Raw genomic sequence first — 27,813 nt, 5'->3', positions numbered from 1 at the left:
AATCCCTGTCTACTGCACTCAGTATAAAGGCATAGAACATATATACTGTCAGAAATGCCAGTCCTGTGAAAATGTATGTCCATGTTCAGCTTTAAGAGTATGTGCAGTCACATTGGATGGGACTTTCAAAGCACTCAGTATTAGTCCAGTTTTCCTTCCGCTGAAGTCCCTGGGAGTTTTACCATTGACTTCAATTGAATGAAAAATCCTACCCATTGACTTCAGTGAACCTAGTCCTGTGAGATAAAGATAACCACATGTAGAAGTGTTTACAGGACATCAGGGTATGATAGAACAGGGCATTTTCAAATCCAAATGAAAAAACAGCCATACAATCCACCCACTACTACCATCACCTAATATGATTTTTTGGACCTAACATCTCTTCTAAAATCTAAACTTTGCTGTTTGGTCAAAGAGAAATAAAAATATTTGCTCTCCCTCCCATATCCCAAGACCTACAGCATTCTCAAAATACTTGCACAGAGCATATGATCGAACACAGTAGTATAATTTTTCACTTGAGTGTGTGTAGAACCAGGCAGATATCCCATTAAAAATTGAAGGAGCCTCGTAAGAAATTCCCTTGAAAAATATCCTGAAGTTTTACCCCAGCTAGTATACTCTTTTAAGAGTTACATTTGTTATAAAGTCCAAAACTCCGCTCAGTGTGCCAAAAGGAGCCCGCTCCCACAATTTCAAGCTTTGGGGTTCAGAAGTGGTAAGGTTGCCTTTGTGGCAATCTACAGCTCTTTCTTGTAGGTTTTCACCATTCTAACAATTTGCATTTGAAAGTGACAGAGATAAAATGAGAACATCCAACGGAACACTTACTGTATTAAACATTTCAATAACTTTAAGGCCAACAATCCCAGCCAAGTGTTCTTCTTATTAGATATGTCAAGTTTAATAAAGTTCACTTGTTTGCATTAGCCCTGTAGATGCCAATCAGCATGACATCATATTTAGTCGCTGTCACTGTCCTTTGTCACTGCAGGCTGAAGCTCTGGCAGAGTTGGATGGCATGGCGTGTTTAAATATTCCTTCCATCCAGCAATATGAGAAGGACAGACAATACATTATCAGCAACTGAAGACAAGTTTTCAATCAATAATTTACAATAATCAATAGAATAATTGTTTTGCAGACTATGTTAAGGGGTATATTATATTGCACTGTGCTCTCTGATAATGGATATTCTTTCAGCTCTCAAATGAGTGTGCTGAAAGGATAACTCACCTATGATTCTGTTATGATTAGATTTTCAGTGAAACACCTGAGGGCATTTAAGTACCATTAGACTCTGGATGGGTTGTGAAATTTGGCAGTACAACTACCTAATAAGTTAATGAAAGGTCAAGAAATTTACTGTCTAATCTTATTTTTGCTGGTGGAAAAGAAGTGAATCTGAATTTCCTTTGAAGAGATGCACTTGAGAAACTAGGTGATGGCAAAACAAGTAGTGGCACTCATTGTCTTTTAATACCCTGTAGAGATGCAGGCAGGGACTACCAAAAGAGCCTGAAGGAGTTAGATGCCCAACTCCCATTAACATTCAAAGGCAGCTGCGGTTCTAATTGTCCTTTGATGCAGGATGCAATATTAAGAGGAAATTTTCAGAAGATCCAGAGGGAAATGTATATACATTCAGTCATTTCTCTCTCTCTCTCTCTCTCTTGCTCACTGTACCTATGGCTGGACACACCACACAGGGAGAAATAAATGACTGACAGCTCTCAACTATAAGCTCTTGTGTTTGGCAGCATTGGTAATGTGACTGACTACAGATGTGCCAAATGTTAGCACTTACTCCATATTGCTTATGCACCCAAAATTCAGTGTGCCTTCAACCAGGCTGTGGGAAGTACAGTATAACCAACCTGTCCAATGTTAAATTTTACTTTATGTGGTTATATGGATGATTTGTACAGCCCTTTGTGTTCTGTCTGATGCAAATACTGTGCAATTGAACTAGGTTTTGTACAAATAATCTTCCAAGGGGAAGATAGGGTCTTCTTTCTTCACAAACAGTATTAATGATATTTTACCAGCAACATAGGGATCATTAACAAAAGTTTAAGAATCTTTAGGCATGGTGAGGAAAACGACTAATGTGAGGATATGTGCTGCACTGTTTCTTTAGCTCTGTAGAAGAAAACAAGGAGGATGAGAGAAGGTTAAAGAAGGTCTGCCATAGAGACAGTAACCTATTATCACTTGTAATACACAAAATAAAATGTTAATGGCAATTTATGCCAAACTTTCATTTTTGTTTGGTTATTTAAAAGAAAAGTATTCATAATACTCTATGCTAGTCTGACTTAATGGAGCTGTATGTTTAAAGGAGTCATATGTTAATACATGTCCACTCTTAGTAAGAAGGAAATTATAACTTTGTGTAACTGCAGCATAGGGTATGGTTAATGAGGAATGTAATGGGTACCTTGACACCATCTTAATGAAATAACACCTGGTTGTACATTGAACCCACTTCAAAACACAGGAAAGCTTAAGTGCTTGTTAATGTGTTGCACGGTAAATATGGCACACCAGTAGAGATCAAAACAACAGTAGACTATAATTAACTGGGTAATGAGAGAAATGGAAAATTATCTCAAGAGCCTGCCTTGAAGATGTATCTCTGACAGACTAGTGGGCTCAGGCTGTAATAGAGGTTAAACAAGACACAAGCTGGGAAATCATATTTATTCCTTTCAATTTTCTAAGGAACAGATTCTTATACCCTCATCTTGAGTAGTACCTTATCTTCTAATAGTCCCACTGACTTCAGTAGGACTACTTGAGGAGTAAATACTGGAGTAAGGTACTATGCCACTTGAATAAAGGTGTCAGAATCTGGTCCTATGTTATAGACTATCAGAGACAGGGGCTGCATATTGAAATATGTACTTTTAAAAAAGTTTTCTTTTCTTTTCTCTTTGGTCTGTTAATTGCCAATAAATAATATTTAGGTTTAATCTAAGCTGAAATAAATTTTGATTGCTATAACGAGTGAAAAGTTATGTGCAGGTGTTCTCAAGGAAAGCAGAATATTAGCTTCAACAGAGGCAGAGGACTGTGAACACAGTAACCAGTGTATGTGGAGAATGCCACAGCCATCTTCTGCAAGTGCAATGGTGGGCCTGGGGACCCTTTGTGAGCAGTAAGGGAGGCGTATGCTCTAGAGTCCAGATTCAGCACGTTTAACTTTAAAAATCTGAATAATCCCATTGAGTTTAATGGGAAAACTTGTGCTTAAGTACCTTACTAAGTATAAAGTACATCACAAGGAGTTACATGTTTGTGGGGACTTCAAGACTGGGCCCTAAATTAAGCAGTAATTTCAGTAATTGTTAATGTGCAATGGTGATTGAATTCCAATAATAAAACAAACACATTTGAGATGCCGTTGGGTACAGTGGTGGCTCTATTTTCCCCCCTGCATGCTCTCTTTTGCCCATTCTTGTTGGTATGCATCTTCGACTTACAACAGTCACACTCTTATTGCTTCCAAACTAACCTTCTTCTCCTCCTTCAAAACACATTCTTATTAAACACAAAAAGTCCTCTAGTCTTAGCGGAGATGGGTTTTCCAGAGTCCCTGGAAGTTCAGATCCTGCGTCAGAAAATTCAGATCCAGTCCTGGAATTTCCCAGCAGTTGAAGTGTTTCAAATTCTCTGAGGCTTGGGCCCACCTCTAATTCCTACTCCATCTCGATGGAGCTACCCTGCTTTACTCAAGATGAGATTTTTTTGGAGTATATAGACACACACACACACACACACACACACACAACAACAGGTTAAAATTTTGCTATTTGGAGAGAAAGAGAGAATAGTGATTTTTTAAAAAATAAAACTTTTTTCTTAGAAAACATTGTGGCCACTGTTCAAGAAAATGAAGTGAGCTGTTTCATTTTTATTAAAGACACAAAGAGAATTGTGTAGGCTAACCATTATTAAAAGGAAATTGCCGTAAACATCTGAGAGAATTATAGCAATATAAGTGGGACACACATATTGGGTTGTGAGTTCAATCCTTGAGGGCACCATTTAGGGATCTGGGACAAAAATCTGTCTGGGGATTGGTCCTATGTTTAGCAGGGGGTTGGACTAGATGACCTCCTGAGGTCCCTTCCAACCCTGATATTCTATGAATTCTATATTAAATGGTGGTTATATGTCATCTAAAACTGTGCAAGTAGCTCTAAAACAAATATGTGAACTATTCAGCATGATGTATACATCGATTCAAAAATGTGACTTTCAATCAGTCAATCAATCATGCCCATCTCAATGGTATCTGAGTGCTTCAGTTGTACTTAAGAGGGCAAGGAAGTACATTTATCTCTTCCTGTGACTGTCATATATAGAGATGTGCAAAATGTAATGTTTTCGCTCACAAAATTTTATATTAAAGACATCTTTTTCCAGCTTAGGTGATCAATTTGGTGTTTCGTTATACAAAAAGCATTTTTGCACAAATGCACTTTTGAACATATAGGGATAATTGGAATATTTTTGACAAAATTTCATTTAGTCAAAACCATTTTGGTTTTGATAAAAACTTGTCAACATTATTTGTGGTGGAGGAGAAGTAATCTGGGATGAAAAACTCTGTTTGGAACCAGACACAGGAGGGACCTAGAACCTGGGTCTCCCACATTTTAGGTCAGTGCCCTGACTACCTTCCCTTTCCACCTCCCAACACACACACAAAGGAGAAAATGGACAGTTCAATGCAATTTATAATTTAGTTTTGGGGAAAATATTCAAAAATTTCTATTTTGAAAGTTGCCATAAAACAGAATTATTCTCCACCAGAAAGCTTTAGTAATAAATTTTGAGAAGAAGCAGAAATGGTATAGTGGTCTTGTAATGTGGCAGAGAGGCCCCAAACAGCAGAGAAGAGGTTAAGGAGAGCCTATATGTAGTCCCTCCCGTCTATACCTGTGGCCCATGGAAAGCCCAGAGATGGAATAAAAGGAGAGAACCTGGATCATTTGAAGGCTGGAAAAGTGAAGCTGTAAAAGCCTGGGCTGGACTGAGTTGGAGCTGGGCTCACTGATAGCAGGGATAGGCTCCTGGCTGGATGTTGGGCTGGGACAAGGCTGAGAGCTAGTGTCTGGCTGAAGATGGTGAGGCTGGGCTGTAGGACCAGGCTAGGTGGAGGGCGGTGACCGGCCCCAGGCCCCAACTGCTCATTGAAACTGGAGGTGGTGATGGTGGGGGTGGGGAGGAAAAGAAAGTTATCTTGGACTATGGAGGAATAGAAGCAGGGGATGAGGAATAGTTTCAGATCAGGAAAAAGGGGGGAAATGATTACATATATCAGGATTTGAAGAAGGAATATATAGAAATAAAAAAAAAAACAGGATAAAAGCCAACATTTTATAGTTGTGAAATCAGTGACAAAAGATGTGAAAATATGAGATGTTAACCCCTGAAAATGGTGGAATGGATAAAGATAAGCACTGATGATGTACAAAGAGCTGAAACATGCTGGGTCGACATATATAGATAGAACGTACACATAAAGGAAGAAGCTGAAAAACTTCTTAAAACTGTAATCTTAGGGGGAATGAAAGTTACTTGTCAACTGCCCAAATTCCTGATGGAAGCAAGATGGCTTATTTATGGCGTGCTGCTATGACTGTCTGAGGATGATATCAAAAAAAGAAAAGATGAAGATAAAGTATTGTTTCTTAAGTGGCTACTTAGTAGGAGAAAGGAAGAAAACTGGCCATCTTGGCAATATGCATAACACTTAAAGGTAGGACACTTCTGGATAGGATCCAAATGGGGTATCCACCTGTCTTAATGAAACCATTTATAAGGTGATATAATTGTTAAATGTTTGGACACGCAACAGCCACGTGTAAGGGAACAATAAGGTGCAGTAAATGTGGAGGAAATCACTCAAATGATAAGAGGAATAGAACCTAACTGCAGGGGAAAGCACAGTGCAGCATATGAAGGGTGCGCAGTAGCAGAACAAGCTGGAGAGAAAAAAATAGAATTATTCAAAAAAGGATTATCTGTGGATGCTACAAAAGGTACCCACTGCATAAAATAGGAAAAAGAAAAATGACACAAATAAGAGAAAAGATCTACATGGACAGCAGAACACACCTCTGGTCAGGCAGGAATATATGAGAGGAATAGGAGATGACATAGTGCTTGTAGGTAAAATAAGTTGATAGCATTTGTTATAGAAGTAATTAACTGCATCTTGTAGATGGGAGAAAATTGAAAATCAAAATCATAGCAAAAGCAGCAGAAACAAATCTAAAAATCTTGAACCTCTTGACCAGCCATATTCATTTGATTTTCAATTAAGGCAATAATACAACTTAAGTGACACAGTCTTAATAGTCCTTAGTTGGAATGTGCATAGTTTAGTAATGCATGGACAGGAATTTTAAAAAGTCATCCCTGAAATGGGGAAAAAGCTTAATATAATGTGTGTGCAATAAATCTCGCTAATAAGTAGACTTGTGTTCAATATACTGGGAAATTATATACTATGGAAGGATCAAGAGGGTAGCAGAGGAGGGGAGGAGTAGTACCTGTATATTTATAAAAGATGGACTTAGCTATATTGAAATGTATATACAGAAACTAAAGTTTTGAACACAATGCTCTTGAGATTCCCACTGAGAACAAAAAAAAAAAAACATTTAGGTCTGAATTTATAATATTTACAGTCCATGTATAAATTAGTTAATTTAGAATTAGAAAAATTAGAAAAAAACAATTCATAATTTGTGGAGACTTTAATAGCCATAATGAGCTATGGGGAAGTAAGAAAACAGATTTAAATGATAAATACTTAGAATAATGTATCAATAAGAATAACCTGGTAATATTGTATACAGGAGCACCTACTAGATTTCATTCAGTGGATGGATCATTTTCCATTTTGGATCTGGGAATTCCAACAAACAATATTGGTTTTAAATGCAGCTGGTAAATTCATAATGAAGATGGAATAGAAGTGATCACGTACCTATATTTATTGAGTACCAATGCTGAGGAAATGTCAAGACACACAAAAAGTTCCTAGCTGGATTTTTCCAAAACCTGATTGGGGTCTGTGATGAATATTTATACAGGAACAGAACAAGTGATAGCCTTGGAGAATTCTACAACAATGTAATAAAAGGAATCACGGCAGCAGCTGACCTGGCTGTCCATAAAATATCAAAATTGCCCCTGATTTAGAAATCTGCTTCCCTGGAGGAATGGGGATTGCAAATTAGCAATATAAGCAAGCGAAAACACACATCGAATAGCTAAGATTTAATTAATTATAAGAGATGTAAGGTGGTGGCACAAAGGAATATCAAAAAGAAAGTTGGACAACTTTGTGGGAAATTGAATAAAAAAGAATCAAAGCTTTCAGAAATATATAAGCAAATACAAAGAATGAATGGAATTCAAAGAAAATGTATATCTGGTCTTACTGTAAACAATGAAATTAAGGTTTTCAATTTAGGAAGCGCAGACATTTTAGCAAAAGAATTCCAAAAGGTCTTTAGTGATATGAATCAAAACAATGAGTTTCATGAATTAAAATGGAGGTTACTAAGGATAACTGAACTATTAAATGGATAGAGAGAACATGATGATCTGTTAAACAAAAAAGATGTTAGTATACAGCTTATTGCAGGAAAAATACGGCTTCAGGTAAAGATTGTATAAGTAATTAAATGTTTCAACACTTCTCAGAATGTAGTCTAAAGATGCTATTGTGATTATATAATGATATACAGGAAAAGAACTGCTGCCAATATAATAAGAACAAGCATTGGTGATACCAATTAGGAAACCAGGCAAATCACATACAAGGCCCTGATGCTTATAGGCCTATTGCCTTTATATCATTGGTGGCAAAAATTATGGAAAAATTATAAATGTAAGACTAACTGAATATTGGGAGAAAAAAATGATATTATAACTGAGGTACAAAGTGGTTTCAAAAAAGGAAAATGCACTGTTAACCAAATACTGAGACTAGAAACAGAGGTACAAAAAAAGCCTAAGACTAAGATCTTTATGATAAGTCTTCCTGGACATTGAAAAATCATAGGATGTTATAGAGGGAAGGCCTGTATAGACTAGCCACGATTGGAATGAAGAGGAGAATATTTTGATGGATAAAGGACTTTAAGTGATAGAACTATACATGTCAAAGTGGGAACAGCTTTATCAAAAAGCTAAAAATTACAAATGGAACTCTACAAGGGAATATTATCAGCCCTATTTTGGTTTTCCATTATGATAAATGACCTCCCAAAAAGTGTGCAGACAGAAACAGGAGTCTCCCTTTTCACAGAGTACTGTGCTATACGAACTAAGCATAAGAGACTTAAAGTAGTCAAGGAGAAAAAAAGCAAATGAGATATTCCAGAGAATTTCCAAGTAGGGAAATGATTGGGGATTTAAATTCTCACTTGCAAAAACAAAGAGAAAACATTTAACAAAGAAGGAATTTAGGGAAGAATGGGACTCACTTCTGTATCGTGAAAAAATTGATAGTTCAAAAGTTTGTTCCAAGAAGTAGTGTTTGACAATAAATTAACTTAGAAAGATCACAGATAACACCATAGAGAAGTATAAAAGCAGAATGAACTTAAAAGTGTAGCTGGAAAAAATGGAGTAGAGAAAAGAGGGTTCTGATGATGATGTATAGAGTAATGGTAAGACCCAGTTTTTGACTATGGATGTCAAGCTTTTGGTTCAGCCTCAAAAACAGCTCTAAAGGAACTTTGAATTACTCCATGCCCAGGCTCTGTGACTAACATGTGGCACAATGATTACACCAGCATGCGTGCTGCAAATAGCCACTGGAGAAACCTCTATAAATATAAAGCTAAGGATAAAACTACTAGATCTAACTTTTTGGGCAAAGCTAAAAGGGAATCATTAAAACAGAAGTAAACAGCTGATTTGAGGACTGATGGGAGCTTAGGCTTGGTCTACACTACAAGTTTAGGTCGAATTTAGCAGCGTTAAATCGAATTAAGCCTGGACACGTCCACACGACGAAGCCCTTTTTTTCGACTTAAAGGGCCCTTTAAACCGGTTTCTTTACTCCACCTCCGACGAGGGGATTAGCGCTGAAATCAGCCTTTGCGGGTCGGATTTGGGGTAGTGTGGACGGAATTCGACGTTATTGGCCTCCGGGAGCTATCCCACAGTGCTTCATTGTGACCACTCTGGACAGCACTCTCAACTCAGATGCACTGACCAGGTAGACAGGAAAAGCCCCGCAAACTTTTGAATTTCATTTCCTGTTTGCCCAGCGTGAAGAGCACAGATGACCACACAGAGCTCATCAGCACAGGTAATCATGATGGAGTCCCAGGATCGCAAAAGAGCTCCATCATGGACCGAACGGGAGGTACGGGATCTGATCGCCATATGGGGAGACGAATCAGTGCTAGCTGAACTCCGTAGTAGTAAACGAAATGGCAAAATATTAGAAAAAGTCTCAAAGGCCATGAAGGACAGAGGCCATAACAGGGACGCATAGCAGTGGCGCGTGAAAATTAAGGAGCTAAGGCAAGCCTACCACAAAGCCAGAGAAGCAAACGGAAGGTCCGGGGCAGAGCCGCAAACATGCCACTTCTATGCGGAGCTGCATGCCATGCTAGGGGGTGCAGCCACCACTACCCCAACCGTGTGCTTTGACTCCATTAATGGAGAATCACGCAACAGGGAAGCGGGTTCGGGGTACGAGGAATATGATGATGAAGACAATGAAGATAGCTCACAGCAAGGAAGCGGAGAAACCGCTTTCCCCAACAGCCAGGATATGTTTATCACCCTGGACCTGGAACCAGTAACCCCCGAACTCACCCAAGGCGTGCTCCCAGACCCTGAGGGCACACGAAGGATCTCTGGTGAGTGTACCTTTGTAAATATTACACATGGTTTAAAAGCAAGCGTGTTTAATGATGAATGATTAATTTGCCCTGGCAATCGCAGCCAGTACAGCTACTGGAAAAGTCTGTTAACATGTATGGGGATGGAACGGAAATCCTCCAGGGACATCTCCAGAAAGCTCTCCTTGATGTACTCCCAAAGCCTTTGCAAAAGGTTTCTGGGGAGGGCTGCCTTATCCCGTCCGCCATGGTAGGACACTTTACCACGCCAGGCCAGTAGCACGTAGTCTGGAATCATTGCATAACAAAACATGGCAGCGTATGGTCCTGGTGTTTGCTGGCATGCAGACAACATCCATTCCTTATCTCTCTTTGTTATCCTCAGGAGAGTGATATCATTCATGGTCACCTGGTTTAAATGGGGTGATTTTATTAAGGGGACATTCAGAGGTGCCCGTTCCTGCTCGGCTGAACATAAATGTTCCCCGCTGTTAGCCACGCGGTGGGAGGGAGGGGTGAAGTGATCATCCCAGAGAATTGGGTGTGTGGGGGGGTAGTTGGGTTTGTGCTGCATGTTAACCCAGAAACCGCAGCCCCTCCTTTTACATTGCAAACCCATTTTAAATGGCCAACCCAACGGGTGCTTGGTATGGGAAATGAGGGCGCTACTGTTTGAAACCATTCCCACATGTTATGAAGGTTAAAAAAGCCAAAAGACTGTGGCTTACCATGGCTGCCTGCAAGCCGAATTCTGTTGCCTGGCACTGCGTGAGTGATCTCTCACACCAAACCGGCAGGCCCTCAATATAAGAGGAAAAATGCGACCTTGTAACGAAAGCACATGTGCTGTGTAATGTGAACAGCAAAATTTAATGTGAAAGAGTGTACCCATTGTTCTCTAAAATGTGTCTTTTTTAACCACCTCTCCCTTCTCCTCCAGCAGCTGCAAATGTTTCTCCTTCGCAGAGACTAGTGAAGATTAGAAGGAGAAAACGGCGGACTCAGGATGATATGTTCTCGGAGCTCCAGATGTCCTCCCATGCTGACAGAGCACAGCAGAATGCGTGGAGGCAGTCAATGTCAGAGTGCAAAAAAGCACAATATGAACGAGAGGAGAGGTGGCGGGCTGAATCGCGGGATGAACAGAGCAAGTGGTGGGCTGAAGAGGATAGGTGGCGTCAGCTTGCTGACAGAAGGCAAGAGTCGATGCTCCGGCTGCTGGAGCATCAAACTGATATGCTCCAGTGTATGGTTGAGCTGCAGGAAAGGCAGCAGGAGCAGAGACCGCCGCTACAGCCCCTGTGTAACCACAGCCCTCCTCCCCAAGTTCCATAGCCTCCTCACCCAGACGCCCAAGAACGCGGTGGGGGGGCCTCCGGCCACCCAGCCACTCCACCCCAGATGATTGCCCAAGCATCAGAAGGCTGGCCTTCAATAAGTGTTAAAGTTTTAAAGTTTTAAACTGCAGTGTGTCCTTTTCCTTCCCTCCTCCCCCACCCCTCCTGGGATACCTTGGCAGTTATCCTCCTAGTTGTGTGATGAATTAATAAAGAATGCATGAATGTGAAGTAACAATGACTTTATTGCCTCTGCAAGTGGTGCTCGAAGGGGAGAGGGGAGGGTGGATAGTTTACAGGGAAGTAGAGTGAACCGGGGTGGGGTGGGCTGGGGTGGGAGGGTTCATCAAGGAGAAACAAACAGAAGTTTCACACTGTAGCCTGGCCAGTCACAAAACTGGTTTTCAAAGCTTCTCTGATGCGCACCGCGCCCTGCTGTACTCTTCTAACCGCCCTTGTGTCTGGCTGCGCGTAATCAGTGTCCAGGCGATTTGCCTCAACCTCCCACCCCACCATAAATGTCTCCCCCTTACTCTCACAGATATTGTGGAGCGCACAGCAAGCAGCAATAACAATTTGAATATTGGTTTTGCTGAGGTCTATCCGAGTCAGTAAACTGTGCCAGCGCACTTTTAAACGTCCAAATGCACATTCTACCACCATTCGGCACTTGCTCAGCCTATAGTTGAACAGGTCCTGACTACTGTCCAGGCTGCCTGTGTACGGCTTCATGAGCCATGGCATTAAGGGGTAGGCTGGGTCCCCAAGGATAACTATAGGCATTTCAACATCCCCAACGGTTATTTTCTGGTCCGGGAAGAAAGTCCCTTCCTCCAGCTTTTGAAACAGACCAGAGTTCCTGAAGACACGAGCATCATGTACCTTTCCCGGCCATCCCACGTTGATGTTAGTGAAACATCCCTTGTGATCCACCAGGGCTTGCAGCAGCATTGAAAAGTACCCCTTGCGGTTTATGTACCCAGTGGCTTGGTGCTCCAGTGACAAGATAGGGATATGGGTTCCGTCTATCGCCCCACCACAGTTTGGGAATCCCATTGCAGCAAAGCCATCCACTATGGCCTGCATGTTTCCCAGAGTCACTACCCTTGATATCAGCAGGTCTTTGATTGCATTGGCTACTTGGATCACAGCAGCCCCCACAGTAGATTTGCCCACTCCAAATTGATTCCCGACTGACCGGTAGCTGTCTGGCGTTGCAAGCTTCCACAGGGCTATTGCCACTCGCTTCTCAGCTGTGAGGGCTGCTCTCATCCTGGTATTCTGGCGCTTCAGGGCAGGGGAAAGCAAGTCACAAAGTTCCATGAAAGTGCCCTTACGCATGCGAAAGTTTTGCAGCAACTGGGAATCATCCCACACCTGCAACACGATGTGGTCTCACCAGTCTGTGCTTGTTTCCCGGGCCCAGTATCGGTGTTCCATGCCATGAACCTCCCCCAGTAACACCATGATTTGCACATTGCTGGGGCCTGTACTTTGTGAGAGGTCTATGTCCATGTCAATTTCCTCATCACTCTTGTCGCCGCGCTGCAATCGCTGCAATTGCCTCCTCGCCTGGCTTTGCTTTGTCATGTTCTGGCTCTGCATATACTCCAGGACAATGTGCGTGGTGTTCATAGTGCTCATAATTGCCGCGGTGATCTGAGCGGGCTCCATGATCCCAGTGCTATGGCGTCTGGGCTGAAAAAAGGCGCGAAACTATTGTTTCGGAGGGAGGGAGGGGCGAGTGACGACATGGCTTACAGGGAATTAAAATCAACAAAGGTGGCTGTGCATCAGGGAGAAACACAAACAACTGTCACACAGAATGGCCCCCCCAAAGATGGAACTCAAAAACCTGGGTTTAGCAGGCCGTTGATTTCACGGAGGGAGGGGGAAGCAAATGAATACAGAACAAATCTGGTCCATCTATCTTTTATATCTTAGGCTGGCAGCAGACGGTGCAGCATGACTGATAGCCATCGGCATCTTCTGGGTGCTTGGCAGAAAATGCTGCATTACGATTGCTAGCCATCATCGTCAAGACGGTTCAATAGGACTGCCAGCAGGACTGAGTCTACAGGAGACTTTTCTTCACAGGCGCCTCTGACTGAACTCACTGAGGAGTATGACCACGACGGATACCAGTCGTAATGCACCATCTACTGCCAAAAGGCAAGGAGCTGCTGCTGTATAGCAATGCAGCCCCACGTCTGCCAGCACCCAGATAGCTGATGACTGCTACCAGTCATACTGCACCGTCTACTGCCAAAAGGCAATTAGCTGCTGCTGTGTAGCAATGCAGTACCACGTCTGCCGGCACCCAGATGACATATGGTGATGGTGAGCTGAGCTGAGCGGACTCCATGCTTGCCGTGGTATGTTGTCTGCACAGGTAACCCAGGTAAAAAGGCGCGAATCGATTGTCTGCCATTGCTCTGATGGAGGGGGAGGGGCCTGACGATATGTACCCAGAACCCCCCGCGACACTGTTTTTGCATCGTCAGGCATTGGGATCTCAACCCATAATTCCAATGGGCGGCAGAGTCTGCGGGAACTGTGGGATAGCTACCCACAGTGCAACACTCCAGAAGTCGACGCTAGCCTCGGTACTGTGGATGCGGTCCGCTGACTTAATGTACTTAAAGCATTTTATGTGGGGACACACACAATCGACTGTATAAAACCGATTTCTATAAAACCGGCTTCTATAAATTCGACCTAATTTCGTAGTGTAGACATACCCTTAGTAGACAACATTATATGGATTTCCACAGACTTCCTCATAATACTGGGGTCAAAAATGGGTAAAGGGAATATGTAAAAAAGAAAAATTGAGAGAAGTAAAAAAAAATAATCACAGAGGAATCAAATGACAGCTAGACAGCTGTTCCCCCATTTGTGGATTTGGAACTGTATAAAAATGAGGGAAGGAAAAATACATACATTATGACCAAAGAAATTTCTGAATTTGTTTATGAAAAATTGAGCCAGCTTCGCCAAGTCTGTATAAATGGATCAAAAGATGACAGCACAGCTAGGGTGGAAACAGCCTAGTCTTGGAATCCAGAAATCTAAAAGGTTATCGAATTATGTGACCCTTCTGACAGCTGAATTAATGGGAATAACGTTGGCACTAACCTGGGTAAGAGATATGTGACTGGCTGCCACTGTCATTTTATATGATTCCTTGTCAAGCACAAAGACAATCAGAACAAGCAGAACATGACATAAGTGAAATAATCTTCCTAACTACGGAAATAATCCAAGCAGGTATTTGTGTAACAATAGCATGGATTCCAGGGCATATTGGAATTCCCGGAAATAAAAAGGCTGACAAAGCAGCAAAACGTGCACCAAAAAATGAGGTGATGGATATTAATATATCCTTAGGTGGACAAAAATTTAAAAGTTTGGTCACGAAAGAGCTTGCGAAGGAATGGCGAGAATTATAGACTAAGGAAATAAAAGGAAAAAATTCTATGATTATGTTAAAAAATCATAGATAATACTATACTCCACAGACATGAAAGAAAAAGTGAAGGAGTCATTATTGGAGTGTTAACACATCACTGTGCCTTATATAAGTTAACCTTTTTAAAAGGACAAAGATGGGCTGTGTAAGGTGTACAAAACCAAAGAAACTGTTGATCGTTCTATGGCATTGTGACTAGTAGTCTACAGAAAGAGTTTCTTTACAAAGCCTGGCACAAACCCCAAATTGGTTGTGAATTCTATACTTACACTTCACCAAGCAAGTATCAAGTGTGAACTCCTTGAGCACTGTAATGGAGTCACAGCCATTCTCCTTGGGTACTCTGGTCGATCTTGCTGCCTAGGCAAACTTGCCTTTGTTATAAATGGTCCCTTACACCAAAAATCCCAACAATATTCAGGTCACTCCCAGTCCCAAAGGACCAGTCACTTACTCCAGGTGAAGTACACCATAGAACTCTCCCCAAAGAGAATATTTGTAGCCAATCCTATAATAAAATAATTAAAGATTTATTAACTAGGAAAAAGAAATGAGTTATTTACATGTTTAGCAAAGGTAAACCTATCCACACAAATGAGTTACAGTCTTAGGTTCCAAAGGGTCAAAGAAGCTGCTGTAATAGGCAAGCTTTATAAGTCCTTGAGGGCTAATCCAGGCCAAACAGCGAGGGATCCCTTGCTTATGCTTAGAAATATTCACCCCTCAGAGTTCAAGCAGCACACAGATACAGTTTCTTTTTATCTCTTCCCATAGAGTTCAAGCTGATGGGACTAATCCACCTGCATGTCTCTTTGTCATGGGTGTGAGCAATCAAATTCTTTTGTCCACTGATATTCCACAATGGCTTGTCTGGTGTCTATGGGCCTTCTTTTGTAAGAGGGGAGATGACACTAAACACATTTTTGTACATCTAATAACTGAGGCAGGGAAATTACATGACTTATAGACTAATAGACTTTAAGGAGAGAAGGGACCATCGTGATCTCTAGTCTGACCTCCTGCACATTTCAAGCCACAGCACCTCACCCACCTTCTCCTGTAATTATAGACTCCTAACCTCTGGCTGAGTTACCAACGTCCTCAAATCATGGTTTAAAGACTTTAATGTTATAAAGAATTCACCATTTACACTAGTTAAACCTGCAAATGACCCATGCCCCATGATGCAGCGGAAAGCAAACAAAACAACAACAACAAAACCCAGGATCTCAGCTAATCTGATCTGGAGGAAAATTCCTTCCCAACCCCAAATATAGCGATCAGTTAGACCCTGAGCATATGGGGAAGACCCACCAGGCAAATACCTGGGAAAGAATTCTCTGTAGTAACTCAGAGCCCTCCCCATCTAGTGTCCCATTTCCAACACTTAGGGATTTTTGCTACTGGCAGTCTTCAATAGGCCACATGCCATTGTAGGCGGTCTCATCATACCATCCCCTCCATAAACTTATCAAACTCAGTCTTGAAGCCAGTTAGGTTTTTTGCCCCCATTGCTCCCCTTGGGAGGCTGTTTCAGAACTTCACTACTCTGATGGTTAGAAACCTTCATCTGATTTTGAGACCTCAACTTGTTGACGGCCAGTTTATAGCCATTTATTCTTGTGTCCACAGTGACGCTTAACTTAAATATCTGCTCTACCTCCCTGGTATTTATCCCTCTTTGAATTCATCTTTCTTATACATGGGAAACCAGAACTGTACACAGTATTCCAAATGAGGTCTCTCCACTGCTTTCTATAATAGTACTAACACTTCCCTGTCTCTACTGGAAATACCTAACCTGATGCATTCTAGGAATGCATTATCCTTTTTTATGGCCCCATCACATTGATGGCTCATAGTCATCCTGTGATCAGCTAATACACTCAGGTCTTTTTCCTCCTCTGTCACTTGCAACTGATAAATCCCCAGCTTATTGCAAAAATTCTTGTTGTTAGTCCTTAAATGCATTACCTTGCACTTTTCATTATTAAATTTCATCCCATTTTGATTACTCCAGATTTTCTTGTGTGATATTCTGGTCCTACTCCGTATTGGCTATACCTCCCAACTTTGTGTCATCCACAAATGTTATTAACACACTCTCACTCTCACTAACAAGGTCAGTAATAAAAATGTTAAATAAGATTGGTCCCAAGACCAATTCCTGAGGAACTCCACTAACAACCTTCCTCCAGCCTGACAGTTCACCTTTCAGTATGACCCATTGTAGTCACCCCTTTAACCAGTTCCTTATGAACCTTTCAGTTATCAAATTAATCTCCATCTCCTCCAATTTAACTAATAATTTCCCATGTGGACCTGTATCAAATGCCTTACTGAAATCCAGGTAGATTAGATCTACTGCATTTCTTTTGTGTAAAAAATCAGTTATCTTCTCAAAGAAGGAGATCCAGGTTGGTTTTGCATGATCTACCATTTATAAATCCATGTTGTATTTTATCCCAATTTCCATTCACCTCTATGTCCTTAACTACTTTCTCTTTCACAATTTGTTCCAAGACTTTTCATACAATTGAAGTCAAACTAACAGGCCTGTCATTTCCTGGATCACTTTCCCCCCCTTTCTTAAAAATAGGAACTGTAGTAGCAATTCTCCAATCATAGGGTATGACCCCAGAGTTTACAGATTCTTTAAAAATCCTTGCTATTGAACTTGCAATTTCATGCATCAGTTCCTTTAATATTTTTGGATGGAGATTATCTGGGCCCCCCAATTTAGTCCCATTAAGTTGTTTGAGTTTGACTTCCACCTCAGATGTGGTAATTTCTGCCTCCATATTCCTGTTGCCCTTAGACACCCTGCCACTACCCCTAAGTTCTTCATTGACTAAGGGAATAGCAGGAGGCAATGGCAGTGGTGGGACTAGAATTTAGAAATTCATGGTTTTGAAACGTGTACTTAACCATGCCTATCTTTCATATACCCCAAGCAAGTTCCTGATGTTATGGAAGTAGCATTTCTGATCAGTGATCACAAAGGGCAAGAATCGTATGTAGGTTGAAAGGCTGCAGCAAGCTGAATTTGAACTTTGAATTTCAGATCTTCTATGACCTGCAATTTTGGGTTTCAATAATATGGAAATCACTGAGTAAACAGCAGAATTTCTGGCTCTTTTATTGAATTAGTAGTAAGTAAATGTCACCAGTTGCACTTTAAGTACACATATTTTCCCCACACAGATGTAGCTGTCAGTAGAGATTTGTTCCTCTGAGTCTCTTGTGCCATTTACTCAATGTTCCTCAGTGCAACTGCACTATCCTTCAACAATTAGCATTTCTTTGTGCTGTGGTATTTGTAATTCATCAAAAGAAAAGTTTGTACGTATTACAAATCCATTAGATTGATCAAGATATAAATTGGTTTAATTGACTCCTGTATGTTACATATATCTGAGTCATTGTCTCTCTTCTGAGATAGAAAAACTGTTGACAACATTGTCACAGTGATGATTATCCTATCTAAAATGTACTTTTTTTTTAAATGCACATGTCAGGGTCTCATCACATGAATGTAAAGTTGTATAATGAAGAAGAAATTATCACAGTTAATTATGGAAGGGTAAGAATGTTGAATGGCTGGAATTAGATAACTGAGGATTAGTTAACTACTGTACATTTCTTATACAATGAATGACTACATAGAAGTGCGCGTTTAATGTAAACCACTTAAACAATGTCTTCTGGAGTTACAAAGACTTATCACTTTTAGAGCTACATGAGAAAGGATCTACAACAGTTCTTCATTCATTAGTTACTTTGAAATGATTGTTTAATTGAGAGCACAGTAAATATAGAAAATATTACTGGCTCAATTTACTTTTTTAAAATAATTTCTTCTTAGCTCTGTGTCACTGAAAACTGTGAATATGGCAGTCCTATGGGAAAGGGATGATTCTAATGAAAGCTCTATTGGATGATCATAGAGTGTGTTCCATGTTTCAATTCAACAATGATTAGAGATTGTCAAATAACAGGCTCAAATGGAATTATTTAATCAGAGATTAGTACAGCACTATTCAGAAAATAATAGATATATTACCACCATTGGTAAGGAGCTGGCCTCTATGTCTCTGTCCTCTCTAACTAGTGGAATGTTGGCAGTTTTGCACTCCTCACCTAATTTCCAAAAGCTCTGTCTTTTTATAAGGTATGAGACAAAAAAAAAATCCCTTTTTGGAGGGAAAAATACTTTCCCTTGATTAATTTCACCATATATTATGTTTTAACATTTTTGTTTTACCTAGCTACTTATGCAATTATCTTTATGGTCTCTTTAGGTTATATGATTGATAAACTAACGGGAATTCTAATACACTCATTATTACTGACAGTTGTGACAACCGGCAATTGTTATCGAGTTAACATAAACATCTTTCAAGCGATGCATATTTTATCTATTGCAGACAAAATCTGCAACAAGAAGTACCTCTTATCAGTTAAAAAGCATAACTAAAGCTTAGGCAATCTTTACCGCCCAGACTTGTTTATACCGTGTTTCTGTAGTTTGAGAGGTCTTTCCCAGCCATAATAAAGTACAGCCCAATATTTGGTCACATGAAATTCCTGAATACAGGTGACTCACGTTAAAAATAAACACTCTGGCCTTAGAATTCAAACACACTCTTTATTAATACTGTAAAAATGTAGGAAGAATAGTTAATATGTGACTGAATTTTATATATAAAAAGGAAAAGAGGACTAAAAGGGTTAATATTTACTAACAGATTGTGACATGTGGCCAGAAAGGGTTAAGTAGCTCACAGACGAAATGACCCAGAGACAACTTTAAGTTTAGAGACTTTAGAAAAGTATGTAAATAGTAATTAGGGCCATTCCATGTTAAGTAGGCTAGAACTTTGAAATGCAAACCTGTATTGTTAATTAGAGGTGATGCTAATTGTATGTGTTCCTATCTGTTACTATAGTTATTGATTCAGAGATCAAAAGGGAACATTAACATTTAGATGAATCTTTGGAAGAAATAGTGTCATTGTCTATATGTCTCTTTAAAGTTTGTGGTAAACTGTATATGAACTGCTTAATGGATAAATTACCTTATGTTAATCTACGCAGTTAATTACCGGTGATGTTTGGGAAACAGAAGCCTATTGTTCACCCAAGACTGTATGGTCAAGGGGCTGCCAGAAAACTACATAAAAGGATCTTGGGACCTGATCCTTTCATCTCAGATCTGCTTGATTCTTTATGCAGGGGAAGCTTGAGTTTCAAGATTGAGATCTCCAGTCCCATCTGGATTACCCTGAATATGAACATTGGACTATAACCTATGGACTAATAGTGAAAGAACTCTTTGCAACTACAAAGCTCACCATCTCTACTATAAAACTAATCTCAGAACTGCACTCATATCTGTATGTATACTGAACTTTTAACCAATACTCTCTCTCTCTCTCTCTCTCTTTTTAATTTTTTAATACATTTTAGTTTAGTTAATAAGAACTGTCTGTAAGTGTGTGTTTGGGTAAGATCTGAAATATTCATTAACTGGGAGATAATGTGTCTGATCCTTTGGAATTTGTAGAACTTTCTTATATGATAAATAAGATTTTCAGTAATCCTCATCATATTTGACTTGGCTGTCTGGGTCGAAGCCCAAGGCTGGGTTGCTATAAGGGAACTGTGTTTTCGCTTCTGTGCAACCAGTAAGGAACTGTAGAAGCTGTTTTGTGCCGGCTTGGTAAATCTAGGTATTGGAATATTCACCAGCTTTGGGGATTGTCAGCCCCATTCTTTGAGGTTTGCCCTAATTGAGTAACCTCAGTGTGGTCCCCCTGGACTCCCAGTCACACAGATGCATATCCAAAACGGGATGAGAGGAAAGGACAGTGCTTAAGATGATGTCACAACTAGTTAGAAGTAAATGAAGGATAGGAAGATACAATACATTCCCTATTCAAGTGGATGTGCAGGGCCATCTTGAAATATACCAACCTGGATGTACCCCTTTGGATGGAGTAGCCCCCAGAATGATGGGACTCAAAGGTAATCCATAGCACATGGGAGTAATACTAGAGGCAGTACTTTCTGGAGTGATATGGAAATTCCCATCCTATGAAGTATCGGCAAGTATTTTTGGTGAAATATCCATAGGCAGAAGGATGAAGCAAATATTTCAACATTACCCCCTCTGTCATTTCTTTTTAAAAATGTAATAGGGTGGAGACGGTGTATGGGTATTCAAATCACGGTCATCTCATCTTAGTAAACCCACTGAACACCCAACAACTCTATATTTCAGGGGCAAATTGATCCATGGGATAAGTCCATCTGAATCAATTGAATTAGACCAGAGACTGATTTGGCCCCACATCTGGGTTTGATGTGTTCTTGATGACTGGGTCTCTCCACATTATCAGCAGATTGTAATGACACATTATTTCACAATAAGTACAGGACCAGAAGGGACTAACACTATCTAGTAGTGACCGCACTGCAGTCAAGCGAAAGCTGTCTATACCAGACTTGTTTCAACAAGATCAATCAAAGGCAGAACCTGACTCAGATCAGTCACCTTCTAATTAGCCTCATATAAACTGCAAAGTTTGGCACAAGTATGTACTGTAATTAAGTTCCATTTTCTACTGCCTGCAAGGTCGATTGACCGCTTCGCTTTGAGATGCTGCAGGCCGTAGCCCAGCATAGGTTTCATACACCTGTCAAGGGGCAAACGTACATCTTTCAGAGAGTCTCTTACAATTTTCCTGTGAAGAAGAACATTTCCATGAGTCTCTCCGGCAGTGCTAACAGCATATTTTGAGTTATCAAGGTTTCTGCTACTGACATACTGCTTTTGCTGCTGTAGGGTTCTTATTAGAGATTTACTAAGAGAAGAGATGAAAATCCATTTGCATTCACTATATCATACCTGCTTAGTGCCAAGAGTCCATTTAACTGGACCATTCAGCCACATATTCAGTTGGAATGGACTGGCTAAAGAATATATGACATACGTAAAATATAGCTATGCACTTAAGCTAGCATCTAACATAGTAACATTGGAAGGTGCCAAAAGAGATAATTTAGGTCCATTCCTTCCTTTGAGCTGAGATTTCAGTTCAGATGCAGAATGAGTAAATCACTGGTTCTCCCTCTCATGGAAATCTTATGTTCTTTCTTGTTTTCCTTCATATGAGGCATGTCAGGCTAAAAAAATACATGATTTCCTCTTTGTGTATAAACAAAAAACATAACACTGACTTCTGCCAAGCCATGTGATCCGATGGAATGCAATCACAGATCTCATTAGCCTCTTTTATTGCTTTTGATGCCTTTTGGAAGAGAATTGTTAATCACCATGCAAGTGGAGACAGCCCTTGATGAAGACTAATTGTTATATAACATTACTTACAGACTCAGGTAATAAGTTATTGAACACAGAGTATTTTATTTGCTGTACTGAGATTATCTCAGATGGCAAGTTACTATTCATCACTGACCTGCACATCCAAAGATATCCCATAATGGAGCAGAAACTAATAGTCTGTCATAGTTCCTGGGTAAACTGCCCCTTCTAAGACCCTGTTCCAGTCCCCTAAGTGCACCTCTTTCAAGTGGCAGGCCTGTGGCTCCACTTCTTTAAAGTGGGATCTCTCAATACAACCACTCTCTGACTGGGTCTCTGGGTTGCCAACCATGATGGCTAATAGGGCCAATGAGATTAGCAGCTGCAAGAGTTTCCATTCAGGAGCCTGTGCACAGTAATAGTTTGCCATGACACAGACGTTGCTTCTTGAAAACAAAATATGATTTATTTTGACAAATGTTGCACAGCAATCAGAGAAAAGGATTTAAAGCAGAGACCTATCTGCATACTGTCTTACCTATGCTTGGCATTCCCCTCAAGCCTAGGGTGACCATATGTCCCATTTTGGCTGGAACAGTCCCTTTTTTAAGCCCTTTCCTAGCCGACCCAACTTTTTTTTTTTTTCAAAAGGAGGCATGTGTCCCATTAGTTCTTGCTGACTTGATCAGATGGGACAAATGGAACAAATGCCCACTTTTGTCAAAAAAGTGGGGTGCAGTGTGGAGGAATGTGCGGGGGGTGGGGGTGGGGGGTCGGCAAGCAGAGATGCCAGCCCTCTGCAGGAAGGGAGGCAGAGCTGGGGGGGAGGCAGTGTTCCAGCACGTGGGGACTCCCTCACATGGTTCCAGCCTCTAAGATGACATGACTTTTGGGGTCCTTCATTCTGCTTTCTGCAGACCCCTGACTCTCCATCAATCTGTGTCAGCAGTAGCTGACAACTTCACCCCCACTCCTCCCTTTCTGCAGGGTGGATGTTTTAACAGATCAGTATCTTTTTATCCCGAAGTCCTCATCCTGGATAAAACAGCTATGTGACCAAGTTTGGATCTGATGAGACCCTTTCATGGCTATGAAAACTTGCTGTTGTGTTTGAATGTTTGCCAGGGTGCTCTCTATATAGAGGACTGTTTTACCTTTCTTGCCTGGTTCGTCTGATGAGCCCTTTTGATTTAACTCCATAGGAAGTAACCCATCGTGAACAAACTCACTGAGGCATGCATAATATTCATACAAAATAATAGATATTTCCCAGTTCCCCACAGGTCTCTTTCTGTATATGGCTCTGGAACTGGAACATTACTTTCAGTGTGGGGCACCACATAACTAAAATGAGACTGACAAATAGAAGTGAGTTCAGAGAAGAGCAGTAAAGTGACAGTGTGCTGTAGGTATTTTAAATGAAGGGAAGATAGCATTTAAATAAACATAGCTTGGTTTGGCAATGCCCATGGAATTGTGAAAAAGACCAGCAGTATTGGAAGATGTTAGCACTAGTGAGGGAGTGGAATTACTGAATTAGGCACTAGTTTAGGAAAGCAATCCTATTCAGGACCGTGCTCCCTCTTGCTTAACTTTAAGTTCATGCTTAAATCCCATTGACTTCATGCTTAAGTTCTTTCTGGAATTAGGACCTAGAGAGTGGTTTTAATTTAACGGTGACTCTCGGGAGTGCTGATAAGATATTACTTTGTATTTCCTGGCACGTGTCATAGAACATTGGTCAAAGTTCCAAAAGAAGTACAGTCATGTGGGTAGGTGATCAGTGTTCACCAACTCCAGTGATTCCTGTTACAGTCACATACTGTGGAGTAATGGGGTGAAATGAAGAAAAAAAAATAGCTCTGTTTCAAGACAAATATTCTGACAATGAGATGTTATAGTCTACAGTCTTATGCTATAGCAGAGTCTAAGGAAGTAGTGGAAACCTGTCACTTAAGTCCTTTAGAGATGAAAAGGTAGTGTGTGAAACAATCATGAGTTTCACTGGATGAGTTACATGGAGTTTCACTGGATGATCTAATAGGTCTTTTACACCACTGACTTTTATGTTTCTCTGGTAATAAAGAAATACTTGTAACTCATTTCAAATTATTGAGAAAGTCATTAAGTTTCAAACAACAAATATAGTTTGGCCCAATATATTTATATTACACTAAGATTAAGAAAACAATATTTGTTGTTTGAAAAGTAGTGGCTTTCTGAGTAATCTTAAATACTTTCAAAAAGTTTGTTTCAAAAATATTTCACATTGAAGGCAGAATGCACCATCTGGAATCATTTCATTTAACTCTCATTTTTGGCAGCTTTCTGTGATTAGGACAGTTCAAGTTTTTCCTGTCTTATTCCCTATCACAAATGGGTGTATATCTAGGTGTGGGAGGAATTTGCAGATCCATACTATAATACTGTCACCCTTACTTTACTTGGTACTACTAAGTATGAGTAAGCAGGTACTACTCAGTGTGAGTAAGCATAGCTGAATTGGGCCCATTAGGAGTATATAGTCTTCAACCAAGAGATCTGGGGGGAGGTGTAAGCCAAAGTTGTTCATCTAAACTGCCTCATTCTTACTTTCAAACATTGTGGATTTTCTGTTGTGTTCAGATTCTGCTGGCTGCAATGGACAAGGTGGATTTTCAATGATTGTTCCCTTAGTCTCTACCTCAGTTCTACCCACAGAGCAGATTAGAGCAGCCTGGAGGGCTGCTCTAATTTTCAACAGCTGGCAACAATCCTTCAGGAACCATCTGGCAGCTAGAGATAACCGGAGCCTATTGGATTCTGGCTACTTTCCTTCCCTACTTAGTTTGTAGTGGTGCTAGAAAGAGAGGCACAGGAGCTGACTCTGTCGGCTCGGTGCCTACTGGACACTCCCCAAGTTAGTGCTATCCTCAGCAAGAGATTTTTGGAAAGTATACATTCTCTTTTTACCACCCAGGTAACACAAATAGAACAGGGCAGGACTGTTAATATAGCCCTGAACCTCCCTTCCTCAAAAGGATACTGAACATCTGGGACTGACATTAGCTGAAACACTTTTTTCCCCTCTGCTAAAAGTGCAGAGATCCAAAAAATAATCTGATTTCTTTCCAAACTACACATTGCAAACATGCAAAATATTATGCAATACCTGTACTGGACTCTCCGATATGTTTAGTCTTCACAAGTGGCCATATTTCAAAGTGCTAGAAGTTGAATTACTTTATAGCACGTGGCATCAGTGTCAATGAAGCAAAAGTCTTGTGACTTATTTGAATTTTGGATTTACCTTGCCAAACAAGTTCATATATTTTAGAGACAGAAGCAACCACTATGACACAGATCATAGAATCTCACACAGTGATTCCTCCATCCAGCCCATAACTTCCATTTGAGCTATAGCACATCTTTTAGAAAGATATTTAGTCTTGATTTAAAGAGTTCAAATGATGGAGAACCCACCACTTCCCTAGGTAAGGTACATTAGATAAGTAATTTTGTGTTACATGTCTTTCACTTCTCTGATAGTCATGTAACATGCCACAAAACAGTGTACCCTCGTTTCATTTTTGGATAAGAATTTCCATTCTGTGGTGTTTACCTGCATACGGTGTTCTAATATAATCACTAGAAAACTGTCCTCATTTTTCAAATGCCTGAGGTCTAAATTACAGAAAATGATATCAAATTAACTTTCCTACATATTTCTCAGTTTCAACATGGGGAGATACACATTTTATCTTTACATATCCCTTTGTGCTATAAGAAGGAAATAAGTATAATTTCCCTTTTAAATAGCAGAAAATGTATGGGAATTGAATTATATATCTGTCACAAGCTGGTACAATGATATTTTTCATAACATCCCTCCAGGGATTTTTTCCAAATCTATACATCTTGAGTTGTTCTTCGACTGTCAGAGCTCTAACTTAACAAACATACTCTGAACCCAATGACAATCTTTCTGTAGGTTTTCAGAAACATTCTATGAAATTAAAAGTTGCAATAGAATTTGTGTAAAGAAATTATGTATTTTTATAGAATGGTAGAGTTTGTATTGAACCCTATAAAATTCATATAGAGCTTTATATGTGTGGGGAAATAGAGCAGGGGGGCCTTCTTTTTGATAGCCAAAGCTGTGAATCTAAAGGCCCCAAAATAAACCCTCCAACAGAGATTTGTTATACTGACTACCCTTACACAGAGCAGTACAGGCCTAGCCCTGAGCAAGACTGAACAACACAGTTCTCTGCCAAACTCAGTCAAGGGTAATGGCCAGAGGAGGGGGAGGAAAAACAAAAAACAATGCTAAAGGCTACAACAGAAACTGCTTTAGCAATATGATAACCGCAAGTTTATGAAATATAATAATAACCGCTTGTTTATGAAAATAGAATATCCGCTTACATTAAGAAATTGCTTTTGCAAAGAGCTGATCACTCTTGCAGTTGCAGCTATCTGCAAACTTTCCAGTTCCAGCTATCTGCAAAATTAGCCAATCATAGATCTTCTTTAAGCGTCCCATGGTAACCCCCTTAACCCTTAACCGTAAAACCCCAGAAAATAACATGTACCTTGCCGAGAAATGTACCCAAACTGGTGCCAAGTACCACCCCTGGGGGAAAACCACCAAGCACCCCTGTATCCAAATAAAACACCCAATTCTCGGAAAATAATGAGGAAGGTACCGGGAAGGGGGGACTGACCCCAACCCCAATTTCTTAACTCATGATGTATTGTTTGTACTTTGCTTGCGGTTTAATGAAATAAAAGCCGCCTGCGAGCGGTCCTCGGTGTGTCAGTTTTCGAACTGCACCCCTAACGCGTTTTGTACGTATTGCAGTAAAGGCCTGAGGCTCTGAGTCTGTAAACTAAAATCAATGCGTGGGTGTCTTTGACCACGACATATGTTTCATCCCTATTAAATTACGTAGGATACTTCTATAATAGTAATGCTGTTAGATAAGAAATCAAACCTGTGCCTCCATGATTTTGTCACATAACAATTAAACTTTTTGGGCCATATGACATCTTATTTACAGTAGGTATCTCCATAAATGCCAATGTGGTTATACATGTGCATCTATAATTGGCCTGATGATACTTATGGAATAGTCACAGACAACAAATTCACAATTCCTTAACACTGGTTTCAATGGGACTAGTTGTCAAGTGGTACTATTCAAGTGTGCAAGTGCTTGCAGGTTTGGAGCCGTAGTCCATAGCAGTTAATAAAAAGACCAACTATAGTGCACGTATTTAAAAAAGTTTACTCCAATTTTATATATATTACCAGTTCTCGTGTTATTCCCTATATTAAAAATGAGGGAATACTGCTAAGGCAAGGAATATCTCTAAGAACAGAATGAACTTTTTGCATATCCTCTACTGAAATAATCTGATACAGCTCCATTGACATCAATGGAGATATGCCAATTTATACCAGCTAAAGTTCTCTAACCCTTAGTCCTGGTGCTGTATGTAAGATGCATTGAATGGCTTCTCTACCATCAATATTCTATGTAATGGGAAATTTTCAAATAATTATTATTCTAAATCCAAGACTTGTCCTATTTAAAAGAAATCAGGGAAAAAAAATGTTTGGGAGGATCAAAATGATTCATAAACATTTCATGTATTTTCTGTTCAAGTAAATATGGGTTAGGAAAGTTTGAAAGTAAAGTGCTTTAGCCTCATCAAAATAAATAAACACATAACTTACACTTACATGCACAGGATCTGTAGCCATTTCCAATATAATACTTTGTATGGATTCCATGTTAGTCC

The sequence above is a fragment of the Terrapene carolina genome, unplaced genomic scaffold, assembly GCF_002925995.2.
Source record: "Terrapene carolina triunguis isolate 2854851 unplaced genomic scaffold, T_m_triunguis-2.0 Scaffold23, whole genome shotgun sequence".
NCBI lineage: Eukaryota > Metazoa > Chordata > Testudines > Emydidae > Terrapene > Terrapene triunguis.
Note: the sequence above shows the minus strand (reverse complement) of the source record.